Source organism: Martes martes (assembly GCF_963455335.1).
Source record: "Martes martes genome assembly, chromosome: 13".
NCBI lineage: Eukaryota > Metazoa > Chordata > Mammalia > Carnivora > Mustelidae > Martes > Martes martes.
This window is the reverse complement of record NC_137901.1, coordinates 52,177,087-52,204,396: the sequence shown is the minus strand read 5'-3', so window position 1 is coordinate 52,204,396 and position 27,310 is coordinate 52,177,087. Positions and strand designations below refer to the sequence as shown.

The following is a 27,310-nucleotide window of genomic DNA, read 5'->3' as shown; positions in this document are numbered from 1 at the left end:
GCTTTAGAGTCTCTCTCTTCCTCTCCTCCCTCTCTCCCTCCTCACTTCCCCCACCCCTGGTCTCTCTCTCTTAAAAAAAAAAAAAAAGTACATACAAAGTAAAGAGGCAAAACCTAGAAACATTTTGCCTTTGAAAAAGAATATAATGTTCTCCTGCAGAGGTGATTCCACCCAGAGCATGAATGTGGCTCTCTCATGAAGACATCAGGTTTGTTTTCTGAACTCACTATACCCATTTTAACAATTTCAAAATGATGACAAGAAGTAGCATTGAATAAATTACTAAAACTCCTTGATTCTTAATTTTCTATTGACACTCAATAAAAAAGATTCCATGTAACACTTTATGACAGACTTTGACTTAAAGCCTAATTATTTTTACTTACGGAAAGGCCCGGTGGAACACCATTTGCAAATATATCCATTTTTCCTGGGCTTATGCCACAGTATTTTCATAGACCTGTATACGTTAGATATCACACTGTTCTCTTGGAATTTAGTTTAAAATAATATTGGATGTTGCATAATGTGCAGCAAATCTGGCTACGTTCTAGCTCCCTAACTCTTTTGGCTGTCATTCTTTCAATACCTTTCCTCCACTTTGGAGAAACCATTAAGTAATCTAATCTGACACATTTTAATACTGCCTCTTTGTCTACTCTGCAAATCCTCTAGGTCAGTGCAGACACAAACTCAAATTCTAAACTTCAAATTCAGGTTCATTTTGGCTTGCTGCAATGCCTTGGAGTAAGATATCCTGGGTAAAACCATTTTCTTATGAAAATGTTCCTGTATAAACAGCCTGGCTTATTTAGGCACCTAGAAAAAAACACCAAACCTGAGTTCAAACTTTTTCTATTAGAAACACTTCTTGCCTAGCTGGCCAGTTACTACACGCCAGTTGTCTCTTGAGGAAGATTCCCAGAAGTCACCACAGGACAATTCTATTTATATCTCTTTGGTGAGGACTTGATCACCTGGTTACTACAAGACAAAATAATCTGGAAATGGAGTCTTTTCGGAATGATATGAGCCCAGCTAAAAACTGAGAGTTTTCCTGTGGAAGAAGGAGAGAATGGACATTGCAGGAGAACTAGCTTCCCAGCCACAAATAGCAAACAAGATACTTTAGAAGTAAAGAGTAGAAAAAGATCAATTTAAAGCAAGGAGAACTGAAGATCATTTCATGAAAGTTGGGTCTTGAAAGTTGTACTATTTGGACTGGCAGAAATAGGACATAACAAGTGGAATGAATAGAATGAATAAATGCACAGTAGTGGGTACATGTACATCCATTCATTCTCTTTTCTTTAGTCATGACATTTAAAATATTTTTTATTCTATAACTTTCAGTTACACATAAATATAGGAAGAATAATATAATGAACCTTCAGGGCTCATCAACCATTATGAGTAATTTGGAAATGATCAATAAACATTCAGGAAATAGGCTTTCAACTAAAAACATAGAAATGATAAAAATACAGTGGCCCCAAGAAGATTAAGCATAGTGGCTATGTCTGAAGGAGTAATTCATTAAGGGAATGAATGAACATTTGGCAAAGTTGGGTGGTAATATAACAACTGATGTAACCAGGATACCGATGTGTTAGTTCTTTACTATGTTCCAGTCATTGGTTGGAGGAACTTGGATAAAAAGCTCAGTGTTAGCCCTGTGGATAAATACTGTCCTATAGAAGGGCTCTTAGGCCAATGGAAATAAATAGCCACAAATCATGGAAGGTCTGGACTATCATGGCATGGAATATGAACAGGTAATATTCAGGCAATAGGGAATTACCAGAAGTAGTTGACCAGGAAAATGACCAAATAGTAAATCCAAGTTTTGGAAAGATAATCGGTGCCCGCACAGGGGATAGATTGCGAAGAGAAAAGCAAAAACTGGAAAATAGTTAACAATTAAAAGTGAATTTTAAAACAACCTGAGTAAAAGGAAGAGGAGAAAATTAACGTATTTTGATGTCTACTTGCCCCATGCGTAGTGGTTTGCCCTTTACACACATTATGCCTTACGTTAATCTTCATGACAACCCCAAGAGGAAGGTGTTATCCCCTTGATTTTTAGCTGAGGAAGTAGAGGCCCAGAGAGTGACTTCCTGGCTCTATTCCTAGGTCCCAATGGAATCGGAATTTGAATCTGTTTTGCTGGAGTCCATGTTTCCAATTGTACCACATGCCTCCTTGTCCTGAACTACAGAGGTAGCAGAAGGAATGGGAAAGAGGGCACAGACGTGAGGTTGCTCCTGAAGAACAGACCAGGTGAGTAGTGAAGTGGCATGGCTGGGGAAGAGGGAGAGATCAGAGGCATCCAAGACCACTGAAACCTCAAGCCTGAGTGTCGGGAGGACGGTAATGTGTTTATCTGAGGTAAACAAGACAGAAGATAAAGAGTCCAGGGAACAGATGCATTTGATTGTGGAGGTATTGTGTTGGAATTGATGTCTAGCAACCAGTTGGCAACTTGGATCTGAAACTGAGGGAAACACCAAGTCCCTATACATACATGAAGAAAGTTCTGGTATGGTGTGACAGGAGCAGTACAGAGCATGTGAGGTCTCCCAAGAGAGAGGGACAGGGTAAGAGAAAACAAGCGCCCGCATTGACCTTAGTTACTGCCCTTATCTCCCAGATACAAGGAGGAACCTGGACAGGGTCTGAAAAAGTGCTGTCAGAAAATAGGAGAAACAGGAACATGGCTTGTCTCAGGAATTGTGGAAGGTGACAGCCCCAAGATTCACACTTAGGTGTGTGAACATTGTCTCACAGTCAGAGGGTTATCAGTGACCTCTTCAGGAGCAGTGACCTCTGCAGAGGTGAGGGGTGGAGGAAGGAGCAGGACAGCGGCAGGCTAGGAGAGAACAGAGGCTGGCTGGCAGAGACACAAATGCCACATCCTCTGTGGAGAAATTGTCATTGAGAAGAAGGAAGAGCTGAGACTGAAACAGGGTAGAAGATGCCCGGCTGGAGGAAAGCTTTTCTTTTTAGAATGAATGGTATCGATCTGCTTGTGAGCAGAGAGAAAGGCACTGTGGAGAAGACAGACTAGTTTTTCCCTGGACGAGAGGAAGGAAAAGGAGGCCAGCGGGAAAGGTGAGAGAGAAAACGTGAAGACTTGTGCATTTTTTGATGTACTTGGGCAGGTTTTCAGGAATTTGAGAGGTAAGGTGGTAGATAAAATAAAGAGCAAGAGTGTACTTATGGCTGGAGGAGAGTGAGAAAGATTTGGAACAGATGCATAAAGAACCACCAGGGGAGGGGGGAGTAGTGCTGGGCCCAGGCAGGGGTGGGCACAGGACCACTTCATGTGGAGCTCAGCTTTTTGGGCAGTGTGACATCTGAAGAATGCAGGGCTCAGAGGGTCCAGGGTGATGGTAAGAGCTTAGACACAGTGGCGCCTGGGTGGCTCATTCGGTTAAGAGGCTGACTCTTGATTTTGGCTCAGGTCATGATCTCGCAGAGGTGGGATCATGCCCCACATCAGGCTCTGTGCTCAGCGGGGAGTCTGCTTGAGGATTCTTTCTCCTCTCCCTCTGCCCCTCCACCCTCTCTTTCTCTCTTTGTCTCTCAAATAAATAAATAAATCTTTAAAAAAAAAATGGAAGAGCTTAGCTGTAAAGAAAGTCTATGACCTTAGATGCCTCAAAACAACCAATGGACCCGGGCAAGGGGGGACATTTTCCTGAGGGCAGAAACTGCGCCTGATGCCTTGTCACATCTCTCAACTCCTGGCATGTAGTACCTTCTCCATAAATATTTCATCATAAATGAGCATGCTGAGTATAAGATATAAGGTCTCAGGAATATGCCTCATGGATAATGCAGACAGATGTAGGGGATAAGAGGTCACTTGAGGCCGAGGCATTCCGGGCAGTTGAGGGAATCCTACCAAGAAACTCCTCTTCGTTTATTTCCCTCTGTAGTATCTCGTTCTTCTGTCCTCTTTTGGCATGCAACTTCATCAGAGTTAACTCCTCCTCTCTGCATCTAGTACCATGTCTTGCGTCTTGCATGGAGTAGACATTCAATGCATGTCTACAGGATTGGATGCAAATCAAGCTGTGATTGGTATTTTCTGGTGGTTAATTATCTTTGGGGAGCACAAAGCCTGCCCAGTATAGGAATTACTGCTTCTGCTTCCTGTCACCATCCCTTGGCCTCATGATGCAATCTGTATTGCTCCTTTTACAGCTACCTCAATTACCTTTTGGCTTCCATTCCCTCACCCTCAGCCAGCCTTGAAACAACCCCCCCTAAACATTCTGGCACTGGTGCAGCCCCGCCTGGATCCTACGTGGCACTTCCCACCCTTCCTCCTCACAGAGGGAGCCTTTGCCCTCTCAGGACGCCTCCCCAGCGTGCTCAATATTGCCTTGCTCCATCTTGACTACCTTCCAGAAGTATTAGGTCTCTGCTCAGACAGTCTTGGGTAAACACTTCTCCCTGTTCAGCCCAGCCCTAGGCCATCCCTGGGTGACCCATCTGCACAGTTAACCCACTTCAGCAAGCAGACGCTAGACCAGAACTATTTTCTGGAATTCACAGACTACTCTTCCACAATGGAGGCCCTTTTAAGACGTAGGGGCATGAGATAGTCTAGGTGAAGTTACTAGTACTATGACAGTCATATAAAGGAAGCCAGAATGGAAGCCCTGGCTGTGTTATATGTATTTCAAACCTTGTCAGGAAATCTTTATCCCTGAGGGCTAAATAGGGTCGTTCCTTCCTTTCTTTCTCAAGTAGAAATCCTTGCTATTACAATTGAGAAAATTAGTACAGAAAATATAGAGTCAATCACCAGCCTGGCCCTAAAAGCTGGACCCACCACTCCTGACTAGAACTGAAGGCAACCCATTGGATTTCTAACCTCAGATTATATCTTATTTTACTAAACATTGCAGTGACGGTAGGGCCTTACTCACATCATTGCACTGAATCTATTTAAATGAGTCTCGCAGCTCACCACCAAAAGTTATTTGTCTTGTGCTAAAAGTTTGATTCATTAAAGGTCATTTGAGACAAAATCAAGTCCTTTGTGTGTATACATTTCCCCCTCCCTGGTGACTCTGTAATTACTGTTCTGTTATAGATCAGCAATACCGTTGACCAACAGAGCTGAGTTGGATTCTTTCAGTGCAGCGGAAGAATCATGGAGCTAGACAGAACTGACCTCAAATCCACCACTTTCAGACTGTGTAAAAGTTACATTCCCCACCTACGCCACTGGAAAGCAAGGGTAAGGACATTGTACTCCCATATGGAGATTTTGTGGGGTTTAAATGAATTCGTTTCTTTAAAAAGTGCCCAGGGAAGCACCTGGCACAGATAGGGTGTATAACAAGGGGCTTTGCTTCCCATTTCCCTCCCTGAGTTCCTACCTTGTTTTCCTGAGGGTAACTTTTTGAAGGGCAAATAGAACATATTATGGAAGTGCTTCTGTACCCATTCATAGTACAAAAATCATTTGAATGTATAGAATCAGGAATTCATTTTTGTGACATTTCCTTACTTATGTCACCTAAAAATTTTACTGGCGCTATTTTATTTTTGTGTGAAATATGTTTTTAAAGTGCTTCCTAGTTGATACAGCACTTTGGGCATGAATAAAGTAATACATACAACCTGGTGAGGCAGTTCAGGGTCAAGTTATTTGTATTTTATAGATGGACAAACTAATGTTAAGGAAGGTGAGCTCAAGGTCATGTGACATGTATGGGAAGAGTGGAACGCAGATCTCTCAACACCTCGCCCCTGTGACTTTCTCTCCCCAGCTGCACTGAGGTACTGGTCTTCCAAAGCCCAGATGAGAAGCCACCTTTGTTAGATGAATTCGTCACTTGCTATGGAGTATGAAAAGAACAACATCCTTGATGAGGACGGAAAGTGGAAATGTTAGTTGCCCCAAACATCTAAGGATTTCCTCTATTACGCTGCTGTGGAAAAACCCAGCTTCCCATGACCCTCCCCCAAGAGCCTCGTATAATTTCTGTATCACTGGAGAGAGTGAAAACATAGCCTTGGAAAGGACCGAGGAAAAGTGGGAGGGGATTCAATAAATAAGAGATAAGAATCAGGGCAAGAGTTGTTCTTGAGGAGGCTTTCACGGTTTCATCGAGACAGATGGCAGCTGTCTATAAAACATGCTTGTAAGTCCTACTTCCTTCTTCATTTTGGTTTGTTGTGACAACTGGAGTTAAGTTTTAGGCAAATAAATATATAGGAGCATATTTTCACTCCAAGTATTGGAATAACTAAAGCAATAGGATGCCTCACAAATTCCTCCATTCACTTTGGGCAGGAAAACTTCTTTCTGTGAAGCAGGTTTTAGTGTTTTTCTGGGTTTTGCTGGGGAGGCAGGGGGAAAACGTTAAGATCCGTTTCTCTAGTGGTAAGCACTCCTGGTATAAGGTAACTAATCAGAGTTAGCCTGGAGCAGTCTCCCACTCAGGAGAATTATCTTCTTCCCTTTGGTATCCCACACCTGCCTTTTGTGCCGTGCACCTGATGCTGGTTCTTGGCTGATCACACTTCCAGCCTGTTGGGCTGCGATGTTCCTATCAGGCCTGCCTCCCACCCCAATCTACTGACCCCAAGAACCACCCCCCTCATGACATTCCTGTCCTGAGCTCCGTTCCCTCAGTGTCCTCTAAGCTGAGGGCTGAGACTCTCACTGGTAATCCTAAAACCTTTTGAAACACATATTTTATTTTCACAAAGGCCCCCAATGCAAAATCTGGGGTCCATGCTAGAGACCATGTTTCAGGGGATCCGGATCTTTCAGGATTCTAGTCACGCCACCTCTGTAGAGACAAATGCTTGCTGGTAAACAGTGGAGGCAACTGCACCCCAATGATCTCCTGACAGAGAGATAGATCACCTCACTCTACCAGATATCAAACGAAAGCATCTTGCCATATGACTCAGACGAGAATCTCCAGGAAAAACAAATACCATACAACATGAATTACTGAAATGCAGTGAAGCAGGAATTGAGTTGCAAAGGCCTGAATAGAAATGAGGCTCAATATTAAGAGTGGGAAAAAAAAAAACAAAAACAAACATCTATAAGGACAAGTGATAAAGGAGACTTCATGGAAGTAAACTTTGGACAATGAATGTCAGGTGAAATTAGGAGCAAGAAGGAAATAACACGAGGTGCTTCCGAATGGCTGCTCTAAGGTGTGATGAGTATAATTTGACTTGATTAGACTCTCTAGAGTTTCTGATTTACACAATGCGAAGATAGACGCTCTGTGTCGATCTATTTACTGTTTACCTCAGAAAACCCCTGTGCTTTCTTACCTTGTTTTAAATTTAGGCGTGGTGGGTTCTTTTATTTTTGTCATGCCAGTTTGTTTCTTTATGGTGCCGTGAGATGTCTAAAACAGACACGATGACCATCTCCCAAGAAATAAAATCAATCACCTTTAGGACTGAAAGGTGAAGGACATTGGTTGAATTAGTAATTCTCCTCTTGAGCCTGACGAAGTTTTAAAAAGATTTTTTTCTCTCTCTCTCGTGCCTTTTTCATGTTTCTTCATTTAATTGATTTGTGCAGACATTAAAAGTTCCCTAGTTCTGTGTTCCTGATGATTGAAATGACATTGTTTCCCTGGTTTATACAATTTTAATGGATTGGGGGGAACATAATGTATGGGACAACTAAATTTTGCAAAAGTTTTAGATAAAGTCGAATGTCTATGATGGTGTCTCACATGTGCTAATTGGGCTTATTTATCGTGGTGGCTTTGGGACCTGCCAGTCTGAGCCACTTAGTAGTTGTGTGACCTTAAAAAAGTTACTCGATATTTTGGGCATCAGTATTTTATCTGTAACATGGAGATAAAGAATGATGCCTACCTCTTAGGGTTGCTGTGGGGATGGAGTCATATACATGTAAAGCACTTATTAGGACAGTGTTTTTATTATTATGCAACAGGTTATATAGTCTTAGAGTAGCCACAGAAGGTTAGAGGTTGTGCCCATTTAAATACTTAGAAGAAATATTTTAGGTAAAAACGTGATTTGACATATACTTAAATTATTTTTATTATGGTATTTAAAAAGTCTGTTTCTTTTCAGGTTGCAAAATGTCCAAACACAAAATACTAAACAACATGGTTGGGATGGAGACCTTATTTGGCTTAGTTGGTAGCTAGAAATAACATCTATTTAGCACTAACTTCTAATAAAGAGCAAGTTTAAAGATGCAAAATGTTTGTCTTCACTTTATAACTTCTGCTTAAAGTTTTGGCCTAGCAGTAGGCATTTGTCATTTGGTGGCTGCCCAATGGCCAAACTCCTTTCTTATGTTCACAGAAAACCCTATTGTATGAATCTTGGTGGAGAAAGCCAGAAGGAGACTGTGCCTTATTTGTCTCTGCCTTGTGCCATGTTTAGAATCCTTCCAGGTACATGGTTAGCATTGGTTAAACTGAAAATGTAAACAGGAAGAAGAAAATTTTCACAACCAGGAAAGGCTCCACAATGAGTCATGCGTTATTTTCTGTTCACAAGTAGCTCCACTGTGATTAACTGAATATCTTTGGGCAAGTCACACAACTTGCTCAGTTAGTTACTAGTTAGTTAGTAGTTTCTGCATCATATATATGAAATGTAAATAAACCCATTGACCCAGCTGGAGGGATGTAAGGACTAATCAATGAATGAAAATTAACTGGGGATAGCCATATAAAATCATATGTTTATCGTATATGAAAATATATGTTAAATTCACAAATACATATCCCATTGTAAGTGTTTTTTTTTTTTTCAAGATTTTATTTATTTGACAGAGAGAGAGAGCAGAGAGCGCAAGCAGGGGGAGGGGCAGGCAGAGAGAGAGGGAGAAGCAGGCAGGGAGCCTGATGTGGGGCTTGATCCCAGGATCTTGAGATCATTACCTGAGCCAAAGGTAGATGCTTAACTGACTGAGCCATGCAGGAGCCTCTATAAGTGTTTTTAGATTGGTTTAGTTGAACTCCTAGAACTTTCTATGCTACTTATTATAATAAATGTGAATTTACTCTTCATACAATTATGAAAATAAAAGAAATGTTTTATCATGTGTCCAAATTCCAGAATTCCAGTTTCTGGACATTGAGGAAATTTTCCTTCTTCAATCTTCCCTTTGACTTAATTAGGAATTTGTTTCATAGTTACCACCTTTTTAAGCTTTAATTAAATTGTATATTTCCTACTTTAATATTCCTTATTCTTTGTTCTCCTTATGGGGCTTCTGTAAATTCAGCTCCCTTTTTTTCCCCTTAAGAGTCATTGCTTAACGCTCCCCGCCCTGAGAAATATGAATTAAAAATTTCCCATGACCTCTGTAATTACTATTTCATTCCCCTCCAAATATTTCAATCCAGTTCTCCTGAAATATGTGATCCAAGGCTAAATAAGCCAACTTCATCTTTTAACACACATTTGCATACAAACACCACAACCAGAACACAAACATCCCTACCTAGACACCTCTCTGTTTTATGCTTTCCCACCTTCATCAGTTTTTGAGATTTCTGCAAAGAGTATAAGTTACTAAATCCAATAGACCAATCCCTAACATGTGTATGGCCATGGTGATTTATGATGCCAAGTTTAAAGCCAAGGTGATTTATGATGCTAAGTTTAAAAGAAATATCACTGCTATTCATTGATCTGCCTGCCATTTTATGGCTTTTTCTAATAAAACGAGACAGGAAAACATTTAATTACAAGTGCACTAAATTTGGAAGACATAAAAGTCTTTAGCAATCTTTGAAAATTAAATAGTGCGTGTGTGGGAGAGATAGAGATGCACTTCGCTTCATGGAGTATTGCTGCCATGCTCCTGAGACTTTGAACATGAAAGGAATTTTTTAAAGTGAAGTTTAATTCTTTGAAAGATCTGTCTTGAATCTTTTTATAAAACAGAGGAAGGGGGCGCCTGGGTGGCTCAGTGGTTTAAGCCTCTGCCTTCGGCTCAGGTCATGATCTCAGGGTCCTGGGATCGAGCCCCGCATCGGGCTCTCTGCTCAGCAGGAGCCTGCTTCCCCCTCTCTCTGTCTGCCTCTCTGCCTAGCTCTGATTTCTCTCTGTCAAATAAATAAAAAATTAAAAAAAAAAAAAAAACAGAGGAAGACTTTGATTTCAGCCTGGAAGGGAGGGCAAGACTGAGACAATTAGAAGCAGAGAAGTCAGGCATTTCAGATAGGAAGAACGTCATAATCAAAGCTGCAGACCGGGAATGGGTGTAATGTTTTCCAGCAGGGATGAGGCGACGAATCTGGCTGGTATATAGAGGGAAGAAGAGGGAAACCCAGCTGGCGATTGGTGGAGGCAAATACTTCGGGGCAGGGCTGGGGAAACTGCTCACTGTCCTGCAACTGTTTTCCCACAGGACAATAGCTGTGTGGCACAGTCCACCCACCGCATGGATCCACCTTTGCTCCTCCTTAAGGCCACATTCATCCATTTGTGCATCAAATATTTATTAAGCTTTCTTCTGCTGTATGCTCCACAGTGTTAGATGTTATTAAAGCGACAATAATAAACTAGACATGTATCAGGCAATCAAGTGTCAAATAATCTAGAAAGGGAGATAGGATTTACATATAAATAATCATCACATGGGACATTATGTGAGATACAAACAAGTTGCTTTGTCATTCAATAATATGAAAGGAAAAATGACATCCAGTTGATGAGCTTAGTGAAGACTCTCGCAGATGCAGCTCTTGCTCAGAACTTGGCAGAATAAGCAGAACTGAGGGAGCGGGAGAACATTCCAGAAAGGGATGTTTGAGCTACGTTGAGAGGACATAGGTGGGAGGAGGGGGTGTATCTAGTTAATGCTTGGGACCAGAGGATAGATGAAAGCAGTGGTGGGGATATGAGGGAGTGACGTATGTCAGCAAAGCTGTCAGAATTTCATTTTCTAGCTGAGGAAGGACCCCAGAGACGATGTTGTTGCTGTGTATATTTCCAGGTTGCTGAGTTTTCTCTTAAAACCAGTCAGGCATTTAAAGCCCTAGAGCATTGATAGTCACAGAAACTTTAAACTGGGGAGTTGTTGACTCCTAACAAGAATATCAGTTACACCCAAGCAAACATCCTCCAGGTCCCACTATCTAACGACAATATGAAAAGGCATTTTAGCAAACATCATTACAAGCTTTCACTGAGCACAACTCAGAAGTGAGTTGATAAGACTCTGAAGCCGGGTGCACTGGCTTCTCAGGAACCTTCTATTTCCAAAACAATAGCAATATAAAACTTGCTCTCTGAAGCTAAAATAGAAGAGGTAAAGTGATGTCTGCCCAGCAGGAAAAGCCTTACAGGCTCTTCTATACCATGATCTAAATTTAGACTCAAATCTGAGAAGAGGAGGGCAGATCAAGTGTTTGTTTCCATTGTAAATTCCACATTCCCAGTTCGAATTTCCTGTAGTATCTTGTAGGATCTTTTCAAAGGCCCCCCCTTCCCAGCCTGCATCTGCTCCCAAACTGTACAAACCCAGAGCTGTGTTTTCTGGCACAAGATCATAAAACAATTCAGGAAAGTTTGAGGAGATGAGAAATCTGGAAAGGAAGATGGTTACTTGATAGCGATAGCGTGAGCTCTGGGGAAGACTTGTTCCCATCGCACCCCTACCCCTAACCCCGAACTGTTCTTGTCCAGTCATTACAACGTAATTCAGTTCCCAACAGTCAGTTCCTAAAGCTGATTTCTGATTCCGTGCAGAGGCCTGGGCTTCCTTCTTATCATTTTCTGCCTTGCCACTCCTCTGTACCTTTCCTTTATCTCTTCCTCTCCCACTAAAAGACAAAGTCTCAGCAGCATGTGCTCTGTGTTGAAGGGGAGGATGGAATGAGGGTGGGATGTGCTGGCTGAAGGTGAAGGACAGTTGGGAATAGCACATGTTTCAGCAATGAAACTTGTTAGAATCCCTGTTCCAGCTGTACCTTTTCTTTCTTTCTTTCTTTACCCTCTGAGGCAAGTGCTATATTCTTCTGTTCCCAGAAGTTAATACAAACTGGGCCCATCCCTGAGTTTAAAGTAGTCTCTTTCCTCACAGAAGTTTATGGAAGGTACATCATAACTAACCCACTCAAGGGGTGCTCCATCGATTAGCTAATCAATTGATAACTACGTAACACTCTAAATTTGCTGAGCACGTATTTCATACATTCTGGAGATTGTTATTTAATAATAAGACTCCCTTAGTAAAAACACCAAAACTTCAAGAAAATAATCTACAAAGCCATATCCTTTCACCCTGACTTTTCTTTTCTTTAAGATTGATTGATTGATTGATTGATTTGAGACAGAGAGAGTGAGCAAGAGAGAGAGCATGAGTGGGATGGAGAGGGAGAGGGAGAAGCAGACTCCCCGCTGAGCTGGGAGCCTGATGTGGGGCTCCATCCCAGGACCCCAGGATCATGGCCTGAGCTGAAGGCAGAATCTTAACCAATGGAGCCTCCCAGGCGCCCCTTTCCCTGACTTTTCTAACATTGGACGAAATTTGTCTAGCATTACTAAGCCATTTAGAGAAATAGGAAGGAGTGGGGGGAGGAGAGGGAAAAACCTTTTCAGTTGCCAAGAAAATTCACTTAGTGAAGAGCTTTCGTGAGGGAGAACATGAGGAGAAGCAGAAGAAGGGAAGGAGCACACACATACATCATCGGGATCATTCCGTAGGACTAACACCCCCAGACTGAGGAGGAACAAAGAATGGTTTTTGAAGTCTTTTGGAAAAGGAGAAAGAGACCAGATGTACTTGGCAAACATATTCTTTAAGAATAGTTTATGGTTGTCCAGACATTCCATTCAAATTAGTGGCTATTCTGGAAAGAAATGAAGACAGTAGTTGCTGAAACAAGCAATCTGGAAGCACAAGAAAGTTAATATTCACAGAGAGGAAGTTGTCCAGGCTGGCCTCAGAATCGTTACTGTGGAGTATAACAGCGAATTGCTGAGGGTTTTCCTACAAGCTTGGGGCAGAGCCCTTCTTCGGCCAGTTAAAATCTCTCCTCCCTCCATAACTCCTAAAATTCTTATTCTTGTTAGTATTATTTGTTTGGTTATAATGCACAATACTTGCTGATAAAACTTAGCACTACAAAGGAGAAGGAAAACCTCAAGGTGCTAATCAAATCCTTCTTAACATTTTCTCTAAACTGCCCAACTATGGAAAGTGGTGGGTACTCCAACAAGGGAATAATTTTCAGACAAAGTCCATCTCCTAGGTGACACTGAGTGATCCTGAGAAGGTCTCCCAGATGTAGCTCTGCCTACTGAGTAAGGCAACAATCCTAACCGCCTGGTCATGGAATAAATTGCCCCAACCATGATGAACAGCCCGCCACTGAAGGATTCAAGCAGAGACAGAACAATAACACTCCTAAGGGGGTTTCTGCTCCTGCAGCAGATCAGACACATTTGCCTCCTCGGTCCCTTGTTCTATAATCCTGGCAGCACATAACCCATGAAAAGAAAGTCCATTTTTATTTAGGTGACTTTGTTCTCAGGACCAAGAATTACAACCACTGGTTTAAAAGAAGGCCAACAAACCTAACTGGAATGATTTGGAGAGAGATACACTGTGAATGACTTCTTGGAAGAGTTTTTGTGCTTCTACTATTTTCCTTTTGCACTTCTAGTCCATCTTTTCTTGCTCACCATTTAGAAGGATTTATTACAAAATGAACTGTGCATTACACTGTTGAAAAGAACCCGTTCCTTGCAGCTTCTTAGGGAAGTTGCCAGACATACCAAGTTTGTCTTGCCAGCCATGAAGGTAAACTTACAAAACTCATAAGCACACAATCACATTTAAAAAAAAAAATACAGAGATATATTCATTTATTGATTCATTGTCATTTGTCTTTAATTTATTTTAATTTTCATTGTAAAATAAAGATACATACAAACACTTGTGTAGTCATCACTCAGGACACCCTATGCATAACGCTGTATGCCGCTTTCAGACTGCACCAGTTTCTCTTTCTCTTTCTATCAACTTCTGTTACTGGCTTCATTGTTTTTTCTTTGTAGTTTTTATTGCCTGTGCTTTTATCCCTAAATGATATATTATTTAGAGTTGCCCATTTATGGAACAGAATAAGTAGAATCATACTTTAATCTTTTGTTGCTTCTTTACTTAACATTTTATTTTTGAGATTCATTCATGCTGATGCAATTGTATAGTATTTCTTGTCCGACTGTACCACAATTTAGTTATCTATTCCACCTTTGGTGAACATTTGGATTCTTGCCCTTTGCAAATAGAGCAATGCTACCATAAAGATTCTTGCATGTGTCTCTGAATACATTTGTGCGAGGATTTTTAGAGGGTGTATGTACATAACAATGACATTACCTGGAAAGTTGGAATACACTTTCTAAAGTTGTTTTGCATTTAAATTCCAACGAGCAGCATGTCTGAGCTCTGATTGGTCACTCTACACCCTTGTCAACACTTGACATTGACATTGAACAACTTTTAAAATTTTTGCCATTCTGATGAGTGTGTGGTGTGTCTCATTTTAGTTTTAATTTATTTTCCCTAATTACTAATGGAACTACGTATCTTTTCATACGTGTATGTACAATTTGTGCATGTTGTGTGTGTGTGTGTGTGTAAAATTCCTTTTTGTTTCTTTTGCTCCTGTTTCTACTGATTGCTAGACTTATTTATTGATTCATATGAGCTTTTCATATATTTTGGATCCCACTATTTGGTGGGTTATATATGTTGCAAATATATTCTCCTAGAATAATACTTACTTTTGCTTTGTTTTAACCTAGTTTCTCTTTTAATGAAGTTCCAACTTTAGTCAAATCTATCAATCTTTTTCATTATAGTTTATAGTGCTTTTTTCTTTATAGTTAGTCCTTTTTGTTTATAGAAATACTTCCCTACCTGGAATTTGTTAACATATTCTGCTATATTATCTCCTAAAAGTTATCACATATCATTGAATATAAGTTGCCATTGATTATAAGAAACATCATGATTTCAGAAATGGCAAAATGAAAAAGGAAGTATATTCTTGAAAAGATGACAGCAAAGCAAATTTGTTTCTCTTATATATGCCTTTAATCCAACTAAGACTGATTTGGGGATACGCCATGGAATGGAGTCCAAACTCTTTTCCATGTGGATAATCAACTGCCTCCTCACCTCCTCACCTTATTGCAAAGTCCACCTTTCCCTCAGAGATCTGACTTGCCACCTCTACCATATATCAAGTGACTATATATACTGGGTCTGTTTCTGGGCTCTCTGTTTTATTTGATTGATCTATTTGTCTATCCCTGTCCTAATACCACCCTTACTGATTACTGTAGGTTTACTATACAAGAACATAAATCCTCCCTCTATGTTCTTCTTCAAGAAGAGACCTCCGTTGGGGTTTTGAATGGAAATGCATTGAATATATGGGTCAGTTTGTGGAACATTAGTATTTCTTTTTTTTTTCTTTTGAACATTAGTATTTCTATGAGATTAGGTCTTTCTACCCAGAAATACCATATTTCTTTAAGTAGGTCTTCTTCATAGCCTTTCAATGAAGTTTCATAATTCTCTTTATAAAAGTCTTGCACATGTTTATTTAGGGTCTGAAAGTTAAACTGACAAAGACAGATTAACAGGAGAAAAGCATATAAATATATTTAAGTTTTGCATGACATGGGAGTCTTCATAAAGAAATAAAGACCTGAAGAAACAAGTTAGACCCATATATTTTTATGCTAGGTATGATGAAGAGTGGGCAGGCATGTAGCAATAGGAGACGTTAAGGAGTATGTAGTAATTATAGTAAACACTATCATCTTTTGAAAAATGCATTTTTTATTGTTAAATGACTTTATGTATTGACTTTTGTACCCACAACTTTGCTAAACTCTCATGTTCATCTCAGTAGTTTACATACATATTCTTTTAAATTTCTTACATACACTATCATGTCACTGTGATTTGTTCCTTTCTAGTCTATATGTACTTTATTTCTTTTTCTTGCCTTACTCCACTATTTAGGTCTTCTGGTACAATATTAGAGGTGGTGGCATACTTATCTTGTTCCCCATTTTATTTTTATTTTTTATTTTTGAGAGAGAGAGAGAGAGAGTGTGTGTGTGTGTGTGTAAGTGCGGGGGGGGGAGTGGCAAAGGGAGAAGGAGAGAGAGAATCTTAAGTAGGTTCCACACTTAGCTTGGAGCCCCACATGTGGCTCGATCTCACGACACTGAGATCATGATCAAGAGTCGGATGCTTAGCCTACTTAACTACCCATGTATCCCTTTTCTTCCCCATTTAATTTTATTTTTTTAAAAGGGCTTTTATTTATTTATTTGACAGAGAGAGCATAAGCAGGGGGTGCAGGAGACAGGGGGAGAAGCAGGCTCCCATGTGAGCAGGGAGCTCCACGTGGAACTTGATCCCAGGACCCCGGGATCATGACCTGAGCCAAAGGCAGACAGTTAACCAATTCAGCCACCCAGGCACCCCTTGTTCCCCATTTTAAAAGGAATGGTTACTAATGTTTATTGTGGATTTTTGTAAATTCCCTTTATCAAGGAAAATATTCCTAGTTTATTATGGGTTCTTCTAGGTGGAAATTGAATTTTATCAAAGGCTTTTCTGCAACTTTTGAGATCATGATATGATTTTTCTCCCTTAATCTTTAATATGGTGAGTTACATTAATTGATTTTCTCATTTGAAACTAACCTTAAATTACTGGGTAAACCGATTTTGATTATGCTGTATCATTTTGCTGGACATAAATTGCTGAAATTTTGCTTAAGACTTTTGCGTCTATATTTTTGAGTGAGATTCACCTGGAATTTCTGTTTTTCACATTCTCCAAGTCAGATTTTGGTATAAGGTTATGCTAGTCTCATAAAATGAGCTAAGAAATAATCTCTTTTTTTCTATACTCTAGAATAGCTTGTGTGAGATTAGTATTACTTATTCCTTAAATGTTTGGTAGAAGTCACAGGTAAAATTGTTTCAGCCTAGATTTTTCTGTGCAGAAAATATTTAACAATAGTTTCAAGCTCTTGAATGGTTCTGAGTCTAGTCTTGTTTTCTATTTCTATTTCTTGGAACTTTTCCACTTCATCTTAATTTTGAAATTTAATTCACATAAATATGTTCATAGAGTTTTTTTTTAATCTGTAATTTCTGCATCATCTGTGATTATAACTTTTTCTTTATTCCTGACATTATTTGTTGTACCTTCTCTTTTTTTCTTTATCAATTTTACCAGAGGTTTATAAAATTTTTTAGTCTTTCACAAATCCAATGTTTGGCTTATTTGGTCCTTTTTATTGTTTCTTTGTTTTCAATTTTATTATTTTTTTACTGTTTTATTATTTTTTCTTCTATTTTATTTGACTTTATCTTGCTGCTCCTTTTCTAACTTTTTCACTCTTCATATTTCAAACTATTTTCTCTTTCTCTCTCTCTCTCTCTTTTTTTAAATGTAGGCTCCATACTCAGCATGGAGGTCAATGCAGGGCTTGAACTCAGGATCCTGAGATCAAGACCTGAGCTGACATCAATAGTCAGCTGCTTAACCAACTGAGCTACCCAAGTACCCCAAACTATTTTCTCTTCTAATATAAGCTTTTATGTCTATAAATTTCCTTTTAACTACTTCTTTAGTTTTCTCTCTGAACTTTCTACACATAGTATCAAATACTTAATACATAGCATTTAAATATTTTCAGATTTTCAGAATGATTTGTTCTTTGACCCATGAGTTCCCAGACAAATGGGTATTTCTAGTTATCTTTACTTTTTATTTTTTCAAAAGATTTTATTTATTTATTTATTTATTTGAGAAAGAGAGTGCGTGTGCAAGCAGGGAGCAGGGCAGAGAGAGAGGGATAGAGACAAAAAGACTCCGGCGCTGTGAGCACAGAGCCTGACTTGGGGCTGGATGTCAGTGCCCTGAGATCATAACCTGAGCTGAAATCAAGAATCCTGGATGCTTAACTGGCTTTGCCACCTAGGCACCTCCCAGGTACCTTAAAAAAAAAAAAATTGATTATTAATAGCATTGCAGTAAGAAAATATGGTCTGTGTGATGCAAAAATCAAAATTTGTTGAAACGTGTCATATGGTTCAATCTATTATTAACTTTAGTCATTATTAAATAATATTATTAATAAATATAACACTATATAAATATTATTTAATATTTCTTAAAGAATAATCATAATTAAGATAGATCAAATATTCATAAGTATATAATATTTAATAAAATAAATTAATACATGGACTAATATTATTATTAAGTAATATTAGTAATATTATTAAAATAATTGATTTTTTTCTAGCGCTATGATCTTGCATTTGGAGTCCCAACTTTATTGGGACTTTTATTTAAACTGCATTCTTAAAGCAGATGCTAGGCTTTCACTTCTGCCCCTAAGACTTCCAAGGCTACAAAAACCAATATTCAGATTCATTAGATTCAGTAAATACCTTCCAGACAAAAGCTGATTTGGGGCTCTGTTTACCCCACTGGTTTCTGGCCTTTACTCTGTCCTGCTGCTACTGTTCAACTTCTTGCCGGTCTATAGATCCAGAATGTGTTTTTAGAATTTTACCCAGTATTTCTGTTGCTGTTATTTTCATTGAAAGAGTTAGTCCAGACACTTCACTGAGCATATTATGGTAGAGGCAACTAACCAGAGGTGAAAATAGGTGGTTAAAAATGCAGGTTTGGGAGTCAAGTATGCCTGGAGACAAAACCCAGTGTCATTGCTTACCTTGCTATAAGACTTGAGGCAAGTCATTCAAACTCTGTGTGCCTCGGTTCCTTCATCAATAAATTGGTGTTAATGATAGAGATACTTCATAGGTTTGTAGTTAGAATTTCTAAAAGAACTGAGCATACAGTGATGGCTCAGAAAATGCTTTGTGAAAGGATTTCAATCTATACTTGAAAGATATGGAATGGAGGATATGAAATGGAGAATATTGCTCATGCACTCCCAGAACAGAACTTAAGAACTGAGAGACTGATTTCCTGTAAATGCCTGGTTTACAGAACACAGACTTTATTTTCTTGCTATAGCATGAGTTTCCCAAATTGCTGTTCCTCTGCTATTTCCTGGTAAACTCAAATTCTGGTAATTCGAGCTTGTATCACTTCACTTCTTTATTGAGATTGACGGTCCTCACAGAAGAGATGGTTAAACTGAGAAAAACAAAGTTATTTCTTTGTTTTTTGGGAGCTGCCAGAGGGAGGGCATTAAAAACCACCTCCCTTCTAACTCTGAGCTGGGGAGACTTGATTCGTATTCTAGAGAAAATCCTCCCCACTTCTGGGTTTCCTTAAAGAGAACCCTTTTCACTTGTTCTCTTCCTCCTGACTTAGATCAGTTCCTCAATGAGTTTAGAGTGTTGGGAATTAAAGACATAAATGAAATGTCTTCAGGCCATTTCTGCTTTCCAGAAGTTCCTTGAGACAAGCAGAATGCCGGACTACATTGTTAAAAAGGGGTGGGGGTGGGAGGGAGAAAGAAGAAAATGCACGGAGAAAGATAGAAGTTAATATTTCAAAAATTATATTGTTTCAAAAGGAATGGCTAAAGCATACCAGCTGAAAGGAGCCGGAGAGAATACTGGAGAGAAAAAGAACACTCTGATGCTGTGCTAGAAAACAGACTTTTTTCTCTAGGCACAGTTTGCCAATAGCTTGTGCTACAGGTAGATCTGCAATTTAGAGTGGAGGTTACTTAGAAATGTGGGGAACTGGAGGGCAGAAGCCCAGCTCAGATGTGTCTGCCATGGATCATAAGAGACATAGCAAGGGCCTGACCGCTAGAGGGGTGAGGCCGCGTGGTTATGAAACCATGGAGGACGCCGCAGGTGACCAACGTGGCAGCTCTGCTGAGAGCCTTAGAGTAGAAATGAACAGATTTCATATACATGGGCTGAAAGTAAAGGGAAACAAGACTCCTTCCCAGGTTTTTTTCTGGCCAGGATGGCTAAATGGGTGATGGTGTAATTAACCAAAATAGTAGATTCAGGAAGAGCAGTTTTGAAGAAACAAACATGATAGACCTGAATTGGATGTCACTGTGGGCCATGCCAGTGAAGGAGATGTCTAAAGCCACCAAGCACAGAGGAGTTTCTGGCTGATTGGAGGAGGGGGGAGTTTCAAGAAGGAAATCGTGGTCAACTGTGTCTTACCCTACAGAGACTGTGAGAGAACACTGAAAGAGTTCCACTGTATTTGGCAACCCAAAGGTCATTGCTGGCTTTAGCCTGAGCAGTTTCAGGAGCCAAGAGGAGCAGGAGCAGGAGCAGGACCAAGAGCATGAAATGAAAAAGCAGAGTCTCCTCTTTCCAGGTAGCTTGGCTACCTTGGGGAGAGCGAAGCTGTGATGTAAGTCGATACCCTAAGAAGGAACAAAGGGACAAGAAAGTCCACTCCAGCTTCTCTTCTCCCTTCCCTCTCTTTCTCTTCCCTCTTCTCCTCCTTTATCTTAAGTGGTAGGAGAAGCCTGAGCCTGCTAAAGCTAAGGGAGTTGAGGAAGAGGGGACAACGGAAGAGTGAGGGTCCCCAATGGAGCTGGGAGTTGGTGGGGCCAGAGGACAGGTGAAGGAAGACATTCCTCCTTCTGACATTTCAGTGGAACAGGTGGGTATTTGGTGATTCCCCACAGACTTAGGCATCGGGGCAGGAAATGAAGGGATATCATGAAACAAGTATTTAATGAGTCCCTACTTTGCTTAAGTTGTGGTGCAAAGTCAGTAGACATCAGAAAATGAGGAAATATTAGAAATGTGAATCATTCGGAGTGAGTTATCAAACCTAAGGTTGTTTGGAGGAAGGGAGGGGATGTCTAGGGCTTCCTGAATGATGAAAGGAAGAAAGGAAGCTTGGCAGAATATTTCCCTCCCGAGGCAGGAGGTAGCAAAAATAGCATGAAGGAAACAGGAAAAGTCTTATTTGGGGAAAATGGAAGAAAGGAAAGAAAGCAAAGGTTAACAGCATGTTCCAGGTTCCAGATATTAAGCTAAATTAGGCACTTAATAGGCAAAATAATCCTGTGAGAAAGGCATCACTATTTCCATTTTATTGATGTAGACAGTGAGGATTCAGCTCTTTTTCTTTCTTCAATTCCACTTCTCCACAGAGGAGTAAAATACTTTGAAATATTGGAAGGGAAATCCCAATTCTTGTCTTTTAAAATTTTTATTTCACTTGGAAGGCAATTGAAAGGCACAGAAAAGAGGAGAAATTCTTGGTGTGCTTGGGCCAGTGAAACTACCTAGTCTCCGTGGGGCCTTATTTAAGGATGGGGCAAAGCTTGGCAAATGTGAAAGAGGAGGCCAAGAAATTTAGATGAGGAAGTGGTTGCCCGTGTTCCTTCTTCATAACCACAGAGGGGCCCTGAGACTGGCAGCCGGTTTTCTGGGTCCCGGCACAGCCCGGCCACACCACACTCCATCTGTGGGAAGAAATTGTGCGGCCGCTGGGTTCATCACGCAGAAGCTTTTTATGAATGCCTATTTTCCAAGATCCTCAAAGTTATATAAATTATCCCCGGAACGCTTACTGAGAAATTAACTGACATTTGGAAGTAACACATGCACTTCCATACATTAACTTTTAATAATAACCTGCAAAAATATAAAAACCAGTATGCAGTCATATACAGTTTTGGCAATCCCTCTCTTAAAAAGTGTATTTTTAAATGTGTAGCAGGATTGGGGAGGAGAGGGGAGGGGCGGGGAGAGTAACCAAACAGGCGAACATGCTGCTGGGGACCAAAAGTGGATTATAGAACATTCGACTGTATACCTTTTTTTGCATTTTAATATTTATTTTTTTTAGCAGTAGGTATCGAAGTTCCACGGGGTTGCCATGGGGACCAGCAGAAACTTTTTTTTTTTTGAAAAGTATACCTAGCGTTGAGCCGAGCAAGAGGCCAGTGCTCTGGGCCGTGCAGAGCAAGGAACTAGCAGCCGCCACGGCGCGTGTGGCTAGCGCGGGCCCGGGAAGGAGGCCGCTAGGACGTCCCGCGGCCGGGAGGCGGCGGCCGAGCGCGGCGTCACGTGGTCGGGGAGGGGCCTGCGCGCAGCCCGCCCTCCCGCCGCTCGGCCGCCACCGCCGCCGCCGCGTCCCATTCATGAGGGCCGCCCGGCTCGGCTGCGGCCCAGGCTGCTCCCGAGGCAGCGGCGGCGGCGGGCGCCCGGGCCTCGCGCGCGTCCTCAGCCGGCCCCGCCCCCTCAGCCTCCGGCGAGCCCGCCCTACCGGGCCGGTCCTCACTGTCGCCGTCCAGCCGCCGTCTCCCCTCGGCCGCCCGCGGGCGCCGGCGAGGATCGGGAGCGGAGGCGCCGCAGGTAAGTGGACGCACCGCCGGGTCCTCGCGCCACCGCGCGGCCCCCACGTCGCGGCTCGGCCTCCGCGGCGGGCGTCGCGTCTCTGCGCTCGCGGGTGGCCGGGGTCTCCCGACTCGGCGCGGTGCTGCCCTGCGGGAGGCCGGGACCCTGCCTTGCCGCCGCGTCACGCAGACACGGCCCCCAGCGGCGCCGCGGCAGGACGGGTTCGCAGGGTCGGCTGGGTTGGCGGGGGTGGCGGGGAGCCGGGGCTGGCGGCTGCGGGGTCAACGTGAGGAGGGGGACGTGAAGACTGACTGAATCATTCGGGTGCGCCCCCCGCAGCCTGAGGTAATGGTTACTTCAGAGCCCCCAGTTCGCGGGTTTCTGGCGTGGAGGCTGGAACGGAGGCCGAAGTGACGCTTGGCCAAGCAGCGCCCGGCGAGGAAAGCGCGGCTGGAGGCCGCGTCTCCATCCCGCCCCCGGCCCTGGGGGAGGGGGCGCCCGAGGCACGTGATCCGCATTGAAGCCAGGGCTGGGAAGTTGCTGTTATTTCTCCCCCGCAGTTCGTTTGCCCCGCGCCTCCGCCTCCAGGTTGTAGACCCTGTCCTAAGCGTGAGTAGTTTTTCCCTTCTCATACCCCCGATCCCTCGGCAAATCTCAATTTGTATCGAACGCGTTACGGTAACAGTTTTATAGTAAGGGCTCCTCTCTCAACTTTAAACCTGGCGGATCACCATTTTCTTCACTCGCCTGAACAAATTAAGACTATTCTCGTTGAGAATTTGGGATGACATTTTGAAGTCATACTTGAGAAAAACAGAGCCAGAAAGATCAGCCTTCTTTTTAGAAAGTGCTGGAAGTCTGAGTATTTGAAAATGCTCTGAAGGATTCCTTAAGCCGCTATACTAATTTTAATGGTACATTTGGGGATGATTTTTCCAAACCTATTTATTTTGAACTGAAAAAGAGTCTCTGTCTTGGTGTCAGGCCAGGCCCTGTTGAAGCTGTTTGCTCCGTAGAGATGCTCGCTAAGTGTTAACTGTTTATTAAAATCTGGCCTGGCTGGTTCATAATGCTTTGACAATACAAAGTCGGTTTTAAAATACATTTGAAATATTTACAAATTATTTAGTGGCCCATGTGGTTTATATATTGAGGGTCTGATACTAATCTTAGTGGTTAAAGAATAAAAAGTGTGGCAGATGCTGAGGTGGGGAGCGTCAGAGCCCGCAAGGTGCAGGGGAAGTATTATGGTGGTCCCCTAGTGCAGCATCCTCACTTTGCCTGAAGGGCAGTCAACCAGGGGACCATACTCATCCAGAGTATAAAAAGCGGGCCTAAGGCCACCTATGAAAGAGCACTGGCCAGTGCGTGTGGCTTCTTCCTTCCAATTAAATGTACAGTTAATTGTGATCTGTCAGACTGAAGTATAAGTAAATGTTGATAGAGATGGCTGTACAATGCTAGAAATAAAAAGATAGGTTCTGTTTTAATATGTGATAGCACAGCTGAGAACCAACAGAGCAGCTTTATGTTTAAGAGGAACTGGAAATGGGACCATTTGAAAACCATTAAACACTATAGTAAAGCCACTGTTAAGAAACAATTAATAGAGTCAGCTGGGCATTGTGTCCTTCATTGCTCCAAGAATGTAGCAATGAAGATACTCATCACCCTGTACTGTAATTTTTGGTTTATTGGGTGGACTGTCGCCTGCACTAGACTGAAGGTCCTTGAAGGCCAGGCAGGCTTTGGTAGCTGCCTGCTACCAAATGCAGAGCCAGCTTTTAGAAAAACCAACGAGGAGGTCTGTTGAATAAAGGTAGGAAGCAGCAGTCAGTGTTTGTGTGTCCTTACCAGTGACCTGAGAGCTGGTGGCACTTCCTGAATGAGTTCACTCAACTTTCCTGAATTGTGAGCTTTGGTTGAATAATGCTGATGGTGCCACCCATTAGAGGTGGTAGAAGGTTAAATTAAGCTCATGAGTATTACAGGGAACATTTTGCAATGTTTAGTTTAAATATTAATATTTAGTTTAAATATAGCTTGGTTCTCTGTGTCAACAGCTATTTCCTCTGGGTATGCTTTTTTTGTATACATTATTTCCTCATGTAAAGGAGCACAGTAACACTTAGCTGGAAGCTTTGTCTTGTTGGGAGATAGATTCAGCTGCTTCCCTTAGGTGCGTAGTAATGTTAAGTCAGGAGGTTTTTCTTTGTCTAACTTAGGCCCACCTGCCTTTAATTTAAATCCAGTCCTTTTACTCTGGCCCTAATAGCTGTCACTGTGTGTGTGTGTGTGTGTGTGTGCGTGTGTGCACGCGCACATTTACTGACCAGTCAATGGCTGGACAGTGGTTTGGGACATTTCTTTTGAAAGCCCATTTTTATCTGTTTTATTCCCTTCGTTTACAATAAGACGTTACACTTCTGGCTGAGCCCCAGACTCTAAACTGTCATTTGCCTTTTTCATGATGAAATAACTCACAGGTTAGTAGGGGAGCCTTCAGTTGGCAGAATCCTATTAAATTGTCTTATTAAAACTTTGAAAATAATTATTACAGGCTGGAGTAGTAAGCTTTATGGCTATATCAGAAGCCTTCAAATAAGATTTTTTGGTGGCATTCCTAGCAGTTAACTGCACTTTTTGGAATCCACCTCCCCTGCTGTCAGTTTCATTCTTTATTCTTTTTAGTAACACAGTATTAGTAACACTAAACATTTTACATGTGTACCCTCCTTACTCTTGAAGACAAATGTTTGGGGCTCCTGGGTGGCTCAGTTGTTAATCGTCCGCTTTAAGCTCAGGTCATGATCTCAGGGTCCTGGGATCTAGCCCTGTGTCTGACTCCCTGCTCAGAGGGGAATCTGCTTCTCCCTCTCCCTCTGCCCCTCCCCACGGGGCACGCGCACTTTCTCACTCTCTCTCAGTCTCTCTCTCTCTCAAATGAAATTAAAAAAAAAAAAAAAAAAAGACGAATGTGGGAGAAAACTACATTCAGCCCTGAGATCCAGGTGGAACAACTAGATGTCTCTGAGAGTCAATGGCGACCTGTGTGTGGTGGGGCCATTCCAGTCCTAAGCTCCCTGTGACTACCTTGCTCCTTACCATCCTCTGGAATCTAGGCCCAGATGGTCTGCCTCCGTTTTGAAATTCTGTGACTGGTTGATTCTGCTCTAAGTTTTCAGTCTATCAAAAAGGAAGAGAAGGGGAAAAAAAGAATCTGTTAGGAGATAAGCTGTGTGGCAAAGCAAGATAAAGCCCTGAATGTGACTTTGAGGATTAGAATGATGATAAGATTCACAGTTTTTTTAATGAGATTCACTGACTACAATTTAGATTCTTTTTCCTCTAAAGCCCCTGAATACTAAATTTCTGTCATCCTATTTTTGTCAAGTTAGATTGGTGTTAAAATTATTAGTAAGAAAATGAGGAAGAAAGGAACTGGAAATCATTGAACTTGTAAAGTGTAACAGAACGGTTACAGCATTGGCTCCTTTTGCTACCTTCATTTTACCTCTGTACAAAGAGAGTGTAGCTGAATGTCCAGGTGATTTACTTTAGAAGAAGGGTCTTTTAAGATTATTTTTATTTAGGTCAAATATGTAAGTTGAGAGACTATGTAAATGTGTTAGAAAAATGGAGGATTCACAGAAAGAGATCTTTTAAAAATCCACTTAGACTTTATGTAGCTATTTTTGTAATTTTTGAATTTAAAACTTTATTATGTGCCGTTTATATTTATCTGTGGTGTCCTGTATTTTCTAAACGAACCACCAAATTAGGCTTTTCTACTTCTTTGGAGGAGAAGCATTGGCTCATAGGAAAGCCCACCTTGTGATGTTCAGGTAGCTGTAGGATTGCCTTTATCCTACTTGTCAAATTTGAACAGTTTAGAGTCTTTATTTCTGTAGTTACTACAGCTGATTTTATGAATAGTGACTTAGTATCTTGCCTTTATTTCATTTTATATTCTTACTTACTTTTTATGCCAATTCTTTCAATTTTATTGTGTAGTAGTATGTGTATTTGTCTGAACCGCCTCAATTTTTCAACCAAGCAAAGTATAAATAAAATTTAAAATGATTTATAAATTCTAAGTTGTTTTCAACTCCTGGCATCTTTGTTTCCTGTTTAAGAATAGCCAGTGATCCATTCTCATCTATTTCAGCAAATATATTTTTCCCATCTCAGTTCTTTCGTTTCAGTTTCCTCCCATCTCCACCTGCCCCAAACATTGAATCCTTTTCAGTACTCACTTTCCTTGTTGAATTTCAGCTGTAGGAGGATTGATCTTGTGTTACTTTGTGTTTGCTATTAAATCATCTGTGGCTTTTCTCTAGCTATTAATCTGCATTAGAGTAAATTAACTATCGTCTCCTTAATTTTCAGACTCTCCCTGTGGCCTTCAGGCAGCGCTAGTTTGCCTTCTTGCTGTAAAAGTGGAACTAAGGGGAGAAACAGGGGAGAGACGGATTGTTGAAGGGAAGTGATAAGAGGCTAGCCTGAAAGGTTTGTCAGACTCTGGAAGACGAAGTAGGATTTGAGGAGAGGAGGAAAGAACATTTGCCCGACTCAGCCACCCAGGTGCTCCTAGGAAAGAACATTTAAACGGCAACACCTGAGGATAGGATCTGTTGATTTTAAAAGTACCTATGAGGGAGAAAGAGACAAAGGAATAGACCTTGGTTGGTTGATGTGCAGAAAGCTCAAATAGAGTGAGCTGGGGTGGTTGTATAGACCTGTTACTCACAATGTAGTGGAAATTTTTTGAAGGTCTAGTGTCCTGTCTCCCTTTGTTTTGATTTTTAACTTTTTGGGTCACTTGTGACTTTAGTTGAAATTTTAAGTAACATTATAGGGGGTATAAAAGGGACATCGATTTGTAAAGTTTAAGAAACATAATTAAAGGCATAGCATTTAAAAGAGAAAGGGTACCAGTATCTAGGTTTAAAAATTA

At 41.3% G+C, this 27,310-nt stretch overlaps 1 protein-coding gene and 1 long non-coding RNA gene across 2 annotated transcripts in view; both read left to right on the top strand.

Annotated features, from left to right (window-relative positions):
- The first annotated feature begins 1,736 nt into the window (after positions 1–1,736).
- Positions 1,737–7,607, top strand: LOC308354617. The gene is made up of 3 exons (XR_013967882.1): positions 1,737–2,280; positions 5,108–5,254; positions 5,790–7,607. It is a non-coding gene; the product is annotated as an uncharacterized lncRNA (long non-coding RNA).
- Positions 7,608–22,120: 14,513 nt separating this feature from the next.
- The window catches only part of LPIN2 (lipin 2), an 80,623-nt gene continuing 75,433 nt past the window's right edge, over positions 22,121–27,310 (top strand). The window contains exon 1 of the mRNA XM_080820872.1: positions 22,121–22,371. The gene's annotated coding sequence lies outside the window, so the exon portion shown is untranslated. The remainder of the gene's footprint in view (positions 22,372–27,310) is intronic.